The 14034-nt window shown below is 47.5% G+C and overlaps 1 protein-coding gene across 2 annotated transcripts in view; it reads right to left on the bottom strand.

Moving 5' to 3' along the window:
* AMOT (angiomotin) overlaps positions 1-14034 on the bottom strand; it is a 57735-nt gene extending 43701 nt beyond the window's left edge. The window contains exon 1 of one of the 2 annotated variants that reach the window (XM_039571882.1): positions 13994-14034. The gene's annotated coding sequence lies outside the window, so the exon portion shown is untranslated. Of the gene's footprint in view, positions 1-2270; positions 3073-13993 lie in introns of those variants that run through there. The other variant, XM_010403202.4, reaches the window with a different exon arrangement.

Here is a 14034-nt window from a genome sequence, read left to right on the forward strand (position 1 = left end):
TAGTAACCTATGGAATGTGATCTCCTGACCTCAGCACTTAGGCACGTCTAAATCAGCTGCCCTTTGAGCTGTATTAGAGGCGGCAGAGAATTTTTATACACTTGTATCAAAGGCATATGAAAACCTTGTGGCCCAGCTGTGGCATTCTCTGCTACGAAGCATTAGTCCGAAGTGTGCTTCAGGAAAGGGGAATGATTGTCCCACGTTTATGGCACAGTCTGATGCCATGTGTCACCAGGAACAGGCAGGATGATGAACCACGCTACCAGCACATTAACCAGCCAGCACAATTTAAATAAGTGTCATGGCAAACTCCAATCCCACGTCCCACCACGTGGCCCATTCTGCCCACTCCACACTGCCCAGTTCCCTTCTGCCAGCCCCCTCCCCAGGGCAGCCAGCGCTGCCTGCAAAACACCTCCAGAATCCCAAAGACAAAGAGCTTGTGGGATGAGCAGGCACCCCATTCCCTCCATCTAGAAATCCCACCCTTTCCTCAAGAAAAATAAATCATTCTATGTTGTCTTTATGGCTCCCAGGAGTCTTTGATGGACAGGGTTATGTTGCAAATAAGTGTCCTGGAAGTAAAAGAGAGGAAGACCAGGTGTCCCAGATGAACCTGCAACTTCAGCTACAGCACAAATTTTTCCAGGGTCAGCTCATGACCCTACTCCCTCGAGGAGCAGTCACTGAGGTAACCCTGGTGAAAGTCTGACCCAGAGATTCAACAGGGTCATGGTCCTGATGGTAGGGTTCATGTTTTCATAGCAGCCCTGAAAAACCAACGTGATGCTGCCCATCACTCACATGGGAGCAGCACGAGGGTGTAGGGAAAGCTCGAGAACACAGTTCCTGTGTTCCCACCCTGACCTGGTAGAAAGGCTCAGTGCTCAGAAACAGTCAAGGGTAGCAGAAAAATGTGAGCCAGCGGCCAAAACCAATGCCCTGTCCTCTGCCCCAGGATGGATTCTGGTCAGTCACCTGCCCCAGGCTCCTCACAAGGTGCCCCACTGGCTGCTGCACCTCAGCAGAAACTGAGGCACCCCCAGTTCTCAGAGGGTCCAGCAGCTCAGACTTGCTGTCCCAACTTTCTGCTTTCTTTTCCCACAGAAATCCCCCCAGGAAAGAGGAAGGGAAAAAAAACCTTAAAAAAGAAGGAGGAACAGGGAGCAGGACAGACCAATATGTAGCATTTCCTGTATCATCCACAGGAAAAACCCACGCAGTGGGGAAGAGCTCGATGTCAAGGCTGGTTTCACCACATGAACACGCAGTTCCTCCTGCTGGGGGATGCTGTGTGATTCCACAGGGAACAATACAATCTTCCCTGACACAAGGACTCCAACTACTAGCCACATAAAATTCCACGGGTCTTTCCCTTGCAGAAATGGCTGGTAGCAAAGAAGGAAGGAGGGGAAGGAGGAATGTAGGTACAGAGCTGGGGGAGAAGGAAAATGAGACATTCCCTGTGGTATTATCACTTGTAAACCAGGACACACTCAGCACTCGGCCCCTACAGAAAGAAGTATTCTGCAAAATATGTTTCCCTGCACAGAGACTGGGCCTCCATCCAGTTATTATGTGCACATGTCCCTGCTGAGTTTTCAGTCTTACTTCGAAAAAAAAAAATCACAAAACAAAGAAAACATCCCCTCATATTCACTCTGCGCAGTGCCAAGCATGCTCCTGACCATGTTCAATAATCTGTTAAGGAGTGTTAATTATGGGTGCAACACTTTTACACCTTGTGACACAGCAGTAAAGCACTTAATGTAAAACAAATTCCAGTGTGAAACAAGAAATCAGTCGATCGTGGCAGCCCTGTTTGCACGTGTGATACATAAATGCACATGTGAATGCACATACGTGCTCCTCTGTGGAGCACGACCAGCAAAGACAATCTCAACACGTGGATTACAAGCACAATGACTGCAATTATTTTCTCAAAAGAAAAGAGCACCACAAGAAACGGCTGCTTTCAAACACAGCCTGACACAAACCCACTTCAGCGACTTCCACCAAGTTTTACTCAATCCAATTACACACAAGTACACCACTATTCATTTTGGCAATTTACTACCATTGGTGAAATAGGTGGATGAGTGTATTTTTTGGGGGTTTTTTTGCAAGAATTTTGCAAGATGAAAAGTAAACTTTACAGGAGAGAGAAGTGATGGACAAAAGCTGACAGAGAAGACAGCCAGTCTAACTCCCAGGTTTAGACTGAAGAAAGAATGCCGAGTCCCTTGCAGCATGAGCACATCTCTTACCTACTGATCTGCTGAAGACAAAAGGGTTTTCTTCTTTTCAGAAACTGGACACTTGTAGCTCGTTGGGTCAGTCACACAAAGCTTCCCTGCTGCCAAAGGTATTCTTTTTCCCCTCGGGTTTTTGTTGTTGTTGGTTGGTTTTTTACCCCAAAGAGTAAAGGGCAGAACAGTGGATTCAGCAGGGGCAAAGGGTGGAATTCGAGATTTAACGGGCTGGAGAACTGCAGAGCTGTCTCCAAAAGATGCTGTATTTCAAGGCGCTTTCATTTGCAAATCCTTCTTCATCCTCAGTGTCAATAAAACTGGAGGAGGGGGAGTAAACTTTTTTTAACCGCAGAAATATACCGGACTCCACAGAACGGGGAATGTGATACGAACTGGATTTGTGGCTCGACTTTCTCTTTTATTATAAATAAATATACTTTCAGAACAGGCAATCGAGCTGGAAGGGTAAAAAAAAAAAAAAAAAATCCCACAGTCAGCCAGGACCTGCCCGCGGTCGCTGGGAGGAGGATAGCGGTACCTCGAGGGCGGCAGAATAAACACAAAGAGGGGAAAGTCCGCGCGTCCCGGCGGTGGCAGCTCGGCTGTCAGTGGCAGCGCCGCCCGGGGCAGTCGCAGCGCCGCGGCCCCGGCAGCGAAGGGCGGCCCGCGGCATCGCGCCCGGGCGGGCTCGGCTCGGCTCCGCTCGCTGCTTCTCCGCGGTTACCTGTGCGCGGCGGCGGAGCGGCACCGGGGCAGCCTCGGCGGCACGGAGCGGAGCCCAGCGGAGCCCAGCGGAGCCCAGCGGAGCGGACGGCACGGGCGGCTCGGCTCCCTCCTCCGCCTCCTTCCGCTGCTGTGGGCGCGGGCGGCCCGCGGGACGCGCTTGGGCCGGGGCGGGCAGGAAGCGCCGCCGCCCCCGGGCCCGCCCGCCCGCGGCACCGCCCCCGCTCCGCTCCGCTCCGCCCGCCCGCCGCTATTGTGTGCGGACACACGGACACACGGACACACGGACACACGGACCGGCCCGAGCCGCACGGCAGCCACGGCGAGCAGCCGCTGCGGGTCCCGGCCCTGCACACACGCCCCAACAACCCCACCCTGTGCATCCCCGAGAGCGTGTGCATCCTGCAGCTCTGGCAGCCTTGGGGCCGTGACCAGCCCTGGGGAGCACGTTCAGTGCCCCAGCAGCCTCCGAGGGGAGAATCTTTCCCAAATACCCAACCTAAGCCTCCCCGACACAGCTCCAGCCGTTCTCTTGGCTCCTGACCCTGCTCACAGAGAGCAGAGATCGGAGCTGCCCCTCCACTGACCCTTGGGAGGATGTTGAAGACCACAGTGAGTCTCCCCACAGCCTCCTCCAGGCTGAACAAACCAAGTGATCTCAGCCACTCCTCATAAGAGTTTCCATCTAGAACTTTCCCCATCCTCGTGGCCTCCTTTGTACACTCTCTAAAAGCTTGATGTCTTTTTTATATTGTGGTGCCCAAAACTGCTCAAAACATTCGAGGCGAGAAAACCCCAGTGCAGAGCACAGCAGGACAATCCCCTCCCTCACCTGGCCAGTGATGCTCTGCCCAGTGGCCCCCAGGACAGCCCTGGTCCCTCTGCGGGAGGAGCCACTTGGGCACCTGTGGAAGCCCCATCAAAACCAAGCTGCCAAGCCACTGGAGTGAAATGGATATATATCAACATACGCGAGCCCAGGACTCACTCTCCTTTTCACTGGCCAAAAGCTGAAAATAAATGAAAAGTGTGGCAAGAAATGATCATGCTAACTGCACATAGGCAGGGTATTAAAGGAGATCCCTGTATATAATGTTCTCCTTAAAACCAAAATGTACATCATGTGATCTTCCAAAGCTCAGGCTATCCTAATAGGAAATATCCACAGACTGCTACTACTCCGCCACAGCGGGAAATAATGGTCAGTGTGGAGTGGAAAGAAGAGACTGAAGACACTTGTTCTTCTCCCCGAATACAACTCTGATTTTGCTGTGTTTCGGCATTTTATCACATGATAAAAAGATGGTGGCCACATTCAGAGGTGGCTTTTGCTGAAGTCTTCAGTGCCTGGAATCACACTGTGGAATTTCAACTCCTAAAACAGTTTAGCTTCAAACATTCCATAACCTTTACAGCAAAGCATGAACACATCACCTTTGTGCATGTGTCCCCATTCAAAAGCCTGTAAAAGGATCCCAAAATGTTGCTAAAAAGAAAGACCTAATGCAGTCATGTTTTGGAAGAGCTAACAGAGGATTAGTAATGGCAGTAACACAGTCAGCTCTGCAGTGGAACCAGTCTTTGCATCAGAGAGGCAAAGCTCTTGTTCTGAAATGGGCTAAGCAACACCAACTTCTCACCCAATCCCTGTAATCAGGGCAAATCCCCAGTCTAAACAAGGCCAAGAGATAACAAACTGGTCCTTCAGTTGGGACTTATTTGTGTACAAATAATCGTACCCTGCCTTTCTCACAATCCACCTCCTCCTCCAGCTTTTGCATAGGGAGCACTGGAATCCTCCCCCAGTGAGGTCGTTCCTGTCCTGAACTCCCGAGGAGGACAATCTCCCAGTGACAGCTTCCACTTGGCTCCTGGTCATTACCTTGTAATTTCAAAAAGGAGTGAAACAAAAAACTGAATGCAGCTCTCACAGTGTGTCCACAGCTGATTAATACATAAAGGCCTGATCATGCAAATATGAAGCCCACTGAGCAGCCCCAATTTGGTAAGGCTTGGGCCTCAGATGCCACCAGTTTCCAAAAAAGAACTGAAAGTGCAAAAACTGGCCACATGTCAAATCCTTGCACTGTGAAATTTGGCCTTCATGTGAGGAGAGATGGCATGATTCAGCCATTTACCTTTTAATCACTCTGAGCAAATAAATCCTTTCCAACATTCCCAACTCTTAACATTGAAAAGAAAGACTTTGGACAAAAATTCAGGAAGTCAAATTACAGAAATCCCAAATGCAGCATCTATAAACATCTATTTTTTCCCCCCTCATAACCAACATTCATTCACTGGAATGTTTCAATGGAAGAAATGCAGAAACACATGTAAACAGCTCATTAACATCCCATAACCTTATAGTTTGAAGCACCAAAGGGGAAAAAAAAGGCAGTGCAGAAGCAGCTACTGAAGCCCACATTTGCTGGATGCTGTGGGGCAGCGCTGTAAGGGAAATGCACATCTAGAGTGAGGGAAAGAGTTATAAACTGTGCTTCAGTCACACATCCTGTCTCCCTCCCACGTGCTCAAAGAAAATATGGGAGTAAAGAGAGGAGGCAGAGTCATCAGCAAAGCACAACTATTGCCTCATGCAGGCACTGGGGAGCAGCGAGCCTTGCCCGAGGCATGTTAACCTCGGCTCCTCTGCTGCCTATTCCAGGAGCACTGCTCATGTTCAACCCACACAACTGGAGATACCAGCCTTATCAGAACTGCAAAAGAACAAAGCTGCATGAAATCCAAATTCTCTTCCTTAAAATACTCTCCCCCTGTATCCTCCCTTCACCCAGCTCCCCGCCCAGCCCGGTGCTCAGGAGCTCCAGCACATCTGAACGGCTGCCAGCGGAGGAAGCGAGCAGTTTCCATACACACATCACGCCACAATGTGGGAATTCAGGAAACAACACAAGAAAGGGGTTCCTAATAACTGTTCCAGCGTGCTGGGGCCAATTTATGCAATCACACAAAGGTCACGGTGGTTGTGCTAAAAAGCACAAAAGATAAGAGCTACAACGGCAACTAGTTCAAAGTAGGAGAATAAATCTCGGGCTGAGGAAAACCTGGAATTGCTCCACCTACAATTTTTTTTAAGAGGTTGTCCTTCACATTCTTGAAAATTCCTCCATCTTAAAGTTCCTCCCTCCAGGAATGGCTGTAACTCTGCCGCCCTTTGTCCGCAGCAGCTGGAGCTCAGGAAGCTGCTGATATTATCCCTCCTGTACAGACACACCACAGCTCAGTTCAGCATCCACTCAGCACAGTGCACAGGGGCTTGAATTAATTTCCATGGATCTCTGATCTTAGGCCAGTTTAACAGAGCTTTTCTTCTTGCAAATAAATATAAAGTGTCAGCAGGGCTCAGAAGTGGCATTTAGCTCATGGGGCCAGACAGAACATCCCCACCGAAGTGAGGGGGGTTTTTGTCTATAAAATACATTATTGGGCAAAATAATGACCCTACCGTAAAGAGACAGTAATACAGGAAATAGTAAAAAAGCCTAAGAAGAGAAGCTGAGCATGTTTGCCAGGAATGTGAGCAGAAGCAAGGCATAGGCACTTCTGAAAAGGGAGAGTGTATTTCTTGTCATAGAAGCCAAACTCAGAATCCCAGCATGCTTTGGATTGGAAGGGACTTTAAAGCTCATCTCATTCTATTCCCCTGCCATGGGCAGGGACACATTCCACTAGACCAGGTTGCTCCAAGCTCCATCCAACCTGGCCTTGGACACTTCCAGGTCAGTTTGACAGGTACTCATTGAAGAAAAGGAAGTAAGCGAACCAGTATGTTTGGGAACACAGATTAAAACAAGACTAAAAGATTTCAAAATCTTCTAAAAATCACCAAAAAATGAGTGCAGAAGGCACCAAGGTACAGGAGGGTTGGACAATTGGTCCAAAGTCAGGCTGGGAGCTCAGTCTGCACTTGCAGAGGCCCTGCCTTGCTGCCCACACGCACAGTGAGCTTGGACATGCAGTACTGCAGCTTTTGCTGCTGTTTTACCACCTGGTTTTAGCACCCAGCACCTTCAGGGTGGCAATGGCTATCTTTAAGTCATACACAGAGGATTTGGTGTTGCTGCCACATCTGGCCCTGAGCTATAACAAAGCTGAAAGGCTTCCTCGGGTCCTGCCATTGGGTACAGCTGGAGAGCAGCTACCCTTTCTGAAGGGAAACAGAATCAGACAGGAGACTGAGGCATGAATTACATGAGTTATCATTCACCAAGATGGCAACAACAGCTATTCACGGACCAACAGCACCAGAAATTACTACCATCAAACCTGACATGCGTGGAATTGCTAGAAAAATTCTACTTTTCCAAACACACGAGCAGGAACAGTTACACACTATTTATTCCTCTGACCTTCACTAAGTAACTCCTGTGTCTTTCCACACAAATGTATTATTTCACCAATTCTACACAATAAAACTTTGATGACCACATAACTTCTGGGAGGGAAGTAACTGATACAGAAACTTCTGCATAGCCAACTTCCTGCCCTGTGTCTACTGTGATTTACACCGTAACACAGCCCCAGCTCATCTAAGATTTTTCATGCTGCTGTGCGTGAAGAGTTTTAAGTCTGTCAGTCTGGGAGGTACCTCTAATGGGTTGTAACTCAAGTGCAGCATGGTTCCTGGGGTGAAGAAAAGGCCTGCAAGGAAGGGGGGGAAAGGAACAGCTCACCACAGTGAAATGTAATATAGAGGTCAGCAGTGACATGTCACCCGTGAGGTGATTGATCAGGTACCACCTGTAAGGAGAATTATTCTAACTGCTGAACCTTGGCCCCTCTCTATGCAGAACTGCAGAAGAGAGCAGTGTATCCAGGAGAGCGGTAAACAACTGCCAACTATGGAAAAACAAATGTTTCAGCTTTGCCCTAAAAACATTCACATCCCAGTGCTCTATAGTTAAATGTAGTTTGGGCAAAATAAGGTTGGTCTCGAGAAAGAGATTTCCTTAGACATTGTTCTTCTCCCAAACACAGACCTGTAAGCCTTTATCTGATGTCTATCATATGTTAACAACCTTGATGTAGGAAAGTTGACCATCTCCCTTGCTTCTCTCTTGCTCCCTTCCCTCTGCACTCTTGCCTCTCAAGTCTCCTTAAAAAGAGATGTGTCTTTAAAATCTGCTGGAATTAATTGAAATATTCCCTCAATTTCCAGTGGATTTGGACCAGAGTGAGCTTTAAGAGTAAGGCATGGAGGCACTGAACTTCAACACAGTATTTGTTTGCTCTCAAGGACTAAAGATTGTATGAAATTACAAGCGAACAAGATGCACAGCAGGCTCTGCAGCAAAAACCAGACTTGCTAATCCTGATATTTCAATGATCATAAAGCCTAAGAGGGGACAACCATGGCTGATTTGATATCAAAAAGCCCAACCTCTTCAAAGCCTCCAGGCCTTAAAATGGTGCAGCTGTACTGATAAATACCACAGGGATGGGGGAGAGGGGGTGCTCTTTGATTTAAAGCTCTTGCAACTCGTTTTTAATGCTGATGTCAGAAGCAGACTCAGAAGTGAGAAATGAAAGAGGCCCAACCAACAGCAATCTCTGGCTGGGAGCAACCTTGCATTGCCTGGGAAGGGTAAAGGTATGGTCTCAGTGAAACACTCAGTGCCATGTGCATGCAAGAGCTCTGCTAGTTGCAGGAGCAGAACCATCTTCCCCTGCTACACAGAAGCTGTACTGAAGAGTAATCAGCTTATTCTGAATGTGAAATTAAAGAAGAGAAATGAAAGGAGAAAAAAAATGTTATGTACAAAAAACATAACGAAACAAAAGAGATTAATTTCTCTTAAACAACTGCTTCAAATTAGAATTTTTATGAATATGTAGATGTTCTCCTAAAAACAATCTTTCCCCTGTAGTAAGCTACAAAAAGACTGATAATTAGAGAGAGCAAGATATCAAGTTACAGGTAATTGATTAACATTTCATTTTCATGTAAATGAAAAACTAAAAATAGAATTATGGAACAAAGTCTGATTAGATTTTACAATCAATTTCAGAAGCTGCTGCCACATTCTGGAAGAGCACCAGCACTCTCTGCTGGTGATCTTTGTTCAACAGTTATCAAGAGAAAAATGAGGGATGAAAATGCATTATGTTCTTGATATGAAATGCCATTTTTGTTTTAAACTGATTATTAATTAGATCCCTAACAACTTGGCAAACAGCAACTCTAGGAGCTAGGTATGCTTTTGGAAACAACACAGTCATTACTAAGAACTGCATTTACTCTGGGCAATCATCACTCACTGGAATAAATTTCACTGTCTCAAATAAACATCTGATGTAAATGCTTCTCTCAGCAGAAAGCACTTCTGTGGTGCTGCAACACAAAGACAAGCTGGTGTGAGAAATTCCCATGATGCCAAATCCCTTGGCTCCACCCTGACTTTCCATCAATTTTTGAGCTATGCCAAGAAAAACAGCTCTCCTTTAAAAAGTCCTAGCACAGCTCCAACACCTTCCCCGATGGGAGCCACAGTGGGAAGGCTGCTATGTTTTCATCAAAGCAAACCTGCTCCCAGCCCTGCCTCTGTTCCACCCTTTGCCAGGAAGGTGGAAAAGCTTTGATTCCCTCTCCCCAGGATGCATCCAAGCCGTGTCTCCTGGATTACCTTACACACCTGAGCCAGAGCTTGCACAGGGACAAACAGGCAGCAAAAATAAACCCAAAGCCAAGCACCTCAGTGCCAGCTGTCCCAGCTCCCAAACTGTGCTCGGATCAGGCACCAGGAAGAAGGGTTAAAAACTGGTAAATTGAATCCATGTGCAGCTCATGGAAGTGTGGGAAACAAAAGAGACAATGTTGAGGACAGAGTATTCATTTGCAAAGGGCTCAAGTTTCTTGGCTTCTGCCATCTGCCTCCCAAAGGCCATTTTTCAAGGTAGCTTTTTGTTCTTCAGTTTTGAATGTAGCTGAGGAAAGACATCCTACTCCTACTTAGCTAACAAACTAAAGCTCAGTGCATGTTCAATGGCTTAAAATATTTTGTCTTTTTAATTCCCTGGGGACAAGAAACAGTTGCAATATCAGAGATGGGGTTTTTCTCCTGGGATTTGGATCAAAATTTTACATGACACAGCTCACTCAAAGACCTCAGCCACCTCCATAAATATTCATTTACACTATGGTATTAAATACATAAAGAAATCCAGTGTTTACCAAAAAAAATACACAAGACTTCATAATGCAGTAGATATCTGTGTATTATGTGTAGCAAGATACACAGCCCTTTTGACTATTTTCCTTTATGAAGTAAAAATCGGGAAGAACAGCTCCTGAATTAGAGAAACAGCTCAGAGTCCTAAAAAGAACACACACTGTGGTAAAAATAAGTGAGTTTTAACACAGGCATAAGTCAAAGTCAGAAATAATTGTTCTAACGCATTCTGCTCCTGACAAATCTCAAATTTAGAAGAGCTTCACATCTGCTGAGAGTCCCAAGGAACTTTTTAAGCATTCAGGGATCACTGACACTTGGCAGAGTGGGACAGAGTGACAGCCAAATGCCAAGCACAGCTCTGAAACACTGCAGGAGGAACAGACATTCCTGCCTAAGGGGCAGAGCAAGTTTCCCACTGTAGAGAAGGACAAGTTTTCAAAACTGAAGTTTTCTACTTTTCAAGGAATTTAATATTGTGAACATGACATGATCCAGCCAGAGACCAGTGATGCACAAGGGATGAGAAGATGCTCAAAGCCTTGAGAACTTGAGCACCTGTAGGAAATAACCATGATTACTTTTTTAATATTATTAACTATACATGCCAGACTGTCTTAAATATTCTCTTCCCACATTCCTACCCACACCTTTACCTTCCTGCCATAGGAATTCTGTATTCAGCTCTGCCCCTTGATCATTAATGCAGACTCCTGAGCTTCAGACTTCAAAGCAAGGCAGGATTAAGAGTCACAGGCTCAGGACAGCGTCAAACCCTCCCTGTGCAGGAACCTCCACTTTGTGTTCGACTCCACAAACACCTCCTTCTATCAGGACTGGGAAATCCAGGGATTTATGTGGAGCTTCCCACAGATTAAGTTAATAAGGGAGCCCAACAGTGCCTCATCTCCTTCCAAACACTGGTGAATGAAAGGAAACAGGAATGTCTCCTGGGGTAAAGGAAAGAAAGATGTGAGCGCTCTACAAATGTGCAAGGGAAGAAACCAAAGGCTTCATTGTGTGGAAATGCACTTCTCCAGGAAGGCTCTTCTCTTCTCCCTCCCCTAAGCAGCACATGAGAATGTTCTTAGGGAACCCATCATCACCTACAATCCTGGTGGTGGTTTAGCTTTTATTCCTAACTTTTCTATTTTTCCCTCTCACCCTCCCTCATTCTGCTGCTCAAAATGCCTGCACTCCCAGCTTCCTCATTGCTGCAGGTCCTCCCCTGCCATATGCAGCACATTCCCAGTAGCACCAACATTACTGTGAGCTCCAGCCATTGCCTCAGTACTCAAAGCTTCCAGCAATGAGACTGAACTACAGTTAACACGATACAAATGAAGAAATTACAGCACAGATATATAAAGATACAGGTCTGTCCAAGACCCCAAGGGACTTGGGGACTCATTTCAGTGTAACTTGTAATCAGCATCCCTTTGAGTTACGTTTGAAAATTACACCAACTTGGCCAAGACTAAGCCCCATCAGGCTCAGGCAGAAAGGCAGTCTGTGATTTTCAGCTTTATTTGTAGCTGCTCTTATGTCACTAACTTTCAAGGAAATTACACAACACCAGACTAACACAGGTGCAGTTCCTTTAGTGGTAAGAAAGCTGCTACAGATCACCAGACTCAGGAATTTTCATCGACAACATGGTCTACACCTGCTCTGTGTTGGACATTGCAGTGGTACAGTGGGAGAAGCTGTTGTAGAGACACACGCTGTCCTCATCAGCCTCATGATCCCTTATAAAGTGATGGTAGATGGTGTCACAGAGCAAAGATTTACTTACTGAGAAGGTGAACTGCAAAGCCAAACTCAGAAATTTCTCTGCCTAACAAGAATGTTGCAACTAGGTCAGAGCTGAGCGCTGGGTGACCACGGATCAGAGCACAAACATTCCCACAGAATAACTAAGATGTGACAGCAGGTACTTGGAATGAGAACAAGGATTTCATCCACATAGTCCTGCTGCTGAATTATGTGGGTAAACTGTGGTCCTGAGGTAGCCAGCTCCCAGCAGGACATGCAGGTGTCAGGATACACAGACCCAGTTTAGCACAAGCAAACTAAATTCCCAAACAGGAAAGCCAATGTCCAACTTTGATGAAATTTGACAAAGAGTTCAGAGCAAGTTTCAGGTCAGAATTCTGTTTAGGTTGTGGATGAACTAGATCCGAGCCACAACCTTTTTCTGTACCTTCTGGACTCATTTGGAGCAATGCTTCTTATTTCCAAACCCTATTTCTACTAAAAGACTCCATCAGTTCCATGCCCAACCCTGCTCAGCTCAGGCTGGACATTTTGGTAAACACAAGACCTTTATTCAAATGGCAAGGAACTTCAACAGAACACTCTCCAGGCTGCTTTTGGTCACTGAAACTCCCTCCCTTGGATCCTGCACATGGAATTACCTGTCCGTGGGGCAGACAGGTCAGGAGACGGGAGATTTGCGGGTTAATGGGATAGTGTTCTGATCAGGGAGATTAGGTTACAAGGCCAGGCCTTTGGACACTGCCTTCTTCAGTGTGGCACTTCAGTTTACAACTAGAGATTTCTCCTAATTAGATTGTACTCTTAATTATTTATGGCCTATATTATCTGCAGAACCTGCCCAAAACCGAAGCCTTAATAAGGATAGAATAATCATATTTTTCCCTCTTTTGTAAAGCACCTTGAGCCTTGCTGATGAAAAATGCTAGGATGTGATTAGATGCTTAATGAAAACATTATCACTAGAAAGTGGAATAAAAATGAAAAATGAGCTAAAATGGAATTTTCTATTTTATACTGCATCAGGGCTGAATTAAGAATCATTTATCAGAGGCAACACTGAAAATTTTAACCTGAAAATTGAGTGGAGATCTTCTTTATGCATGTCATGGTGAGAGAGCACAGGTGAGGATGCCAAGGACCAGAGTCCGGGCTGGGATTTCAGCACCCCAGAAGCCTGAAACATGGAAGTGCTGGGTTATCCCACCACGCGCAGCCAGCTCTTGGCTGGTGCCAGCACCAAGAAAAGCAGTGGTGTTTAACATCACCCCAGTTCCTTTGTCCACCACAGCTCCTCCACACTAAAGATTTGGCTTTCCAGCCCCCACCTTCCTCAGAAACTATCCTGGAATTGAGGCAGATGGGATCTGAGCTGCTTAGACGATGTGGTAAAAGTCACGGTGAATATTTCTGGCCCTGCCTGACTCAGTCTGTGAATGAAATCCACAATCCCTCAGACCATACCGGGGATGGCCAAACCAAGGCACGGATGCAAAGCCTTTAACCCTTTGGGGATTATCACCCTCCAAATTTGCTCTCTCAGAGATCAAAGCAGGAGGATTTGGAGACGTTTCTGTTAAATTCAGAGCTGGGACAGGTGCGGGGGAGCTCCTGCGGGTGTCTGGGGCCGGCGGGAGGAGAAGGGCAGAGCAGGGACCGTCTCTGGCGGCTGGGGCAGAGGCTGTGGGTAACAACACAACCCCGGCACTACCTGAAGCTGACAATGGAGCCGGGGAGGGGCCGGACAGATGAGCAGAGAAGGCACCCACACACCACCAGCAGCCCCCGAGCCTCGCCGCCTGCCCACGCCCAACCTTCCCCAGAGCCCCCGGGCAGTGCGGGCTGAGCCCCAGAACCGCCCCGCACCGCCCGGGGAAGGAGGAGGAGATCCCCGCGAGGGCAGCGGGGACACCCGGCTCCCCTGCCCCGCCTCGGGGGGCCCGTCCCGGGCGGTGCTTGAGGGGACAGCGCCGGCCTTTCCCCGCGCTGGGCGCCGGCCTCGCCCCGCGGCCGCAGCCGCGCCCTCACCCCGCGCAGCGCCCTTACCCCGCGGGCGCCGGGCCCCGCGGCCGCCCGCACATCCATCC

The sequence above is a fragment of the Corvus cornix genome, chromosome 4A (genome assembly GCF_000738735.6).
Source record: "Corvus cornix cornix isolate S_Up_H32 chromosome 4A, ASM73873v5, whole genome shotgun sequence".
Lineage (NCBI taxonomy): Eukaryota > Metazoa > Chordata > Aves > Passeriformes > Corvidae > Corvus > Corvus cornix.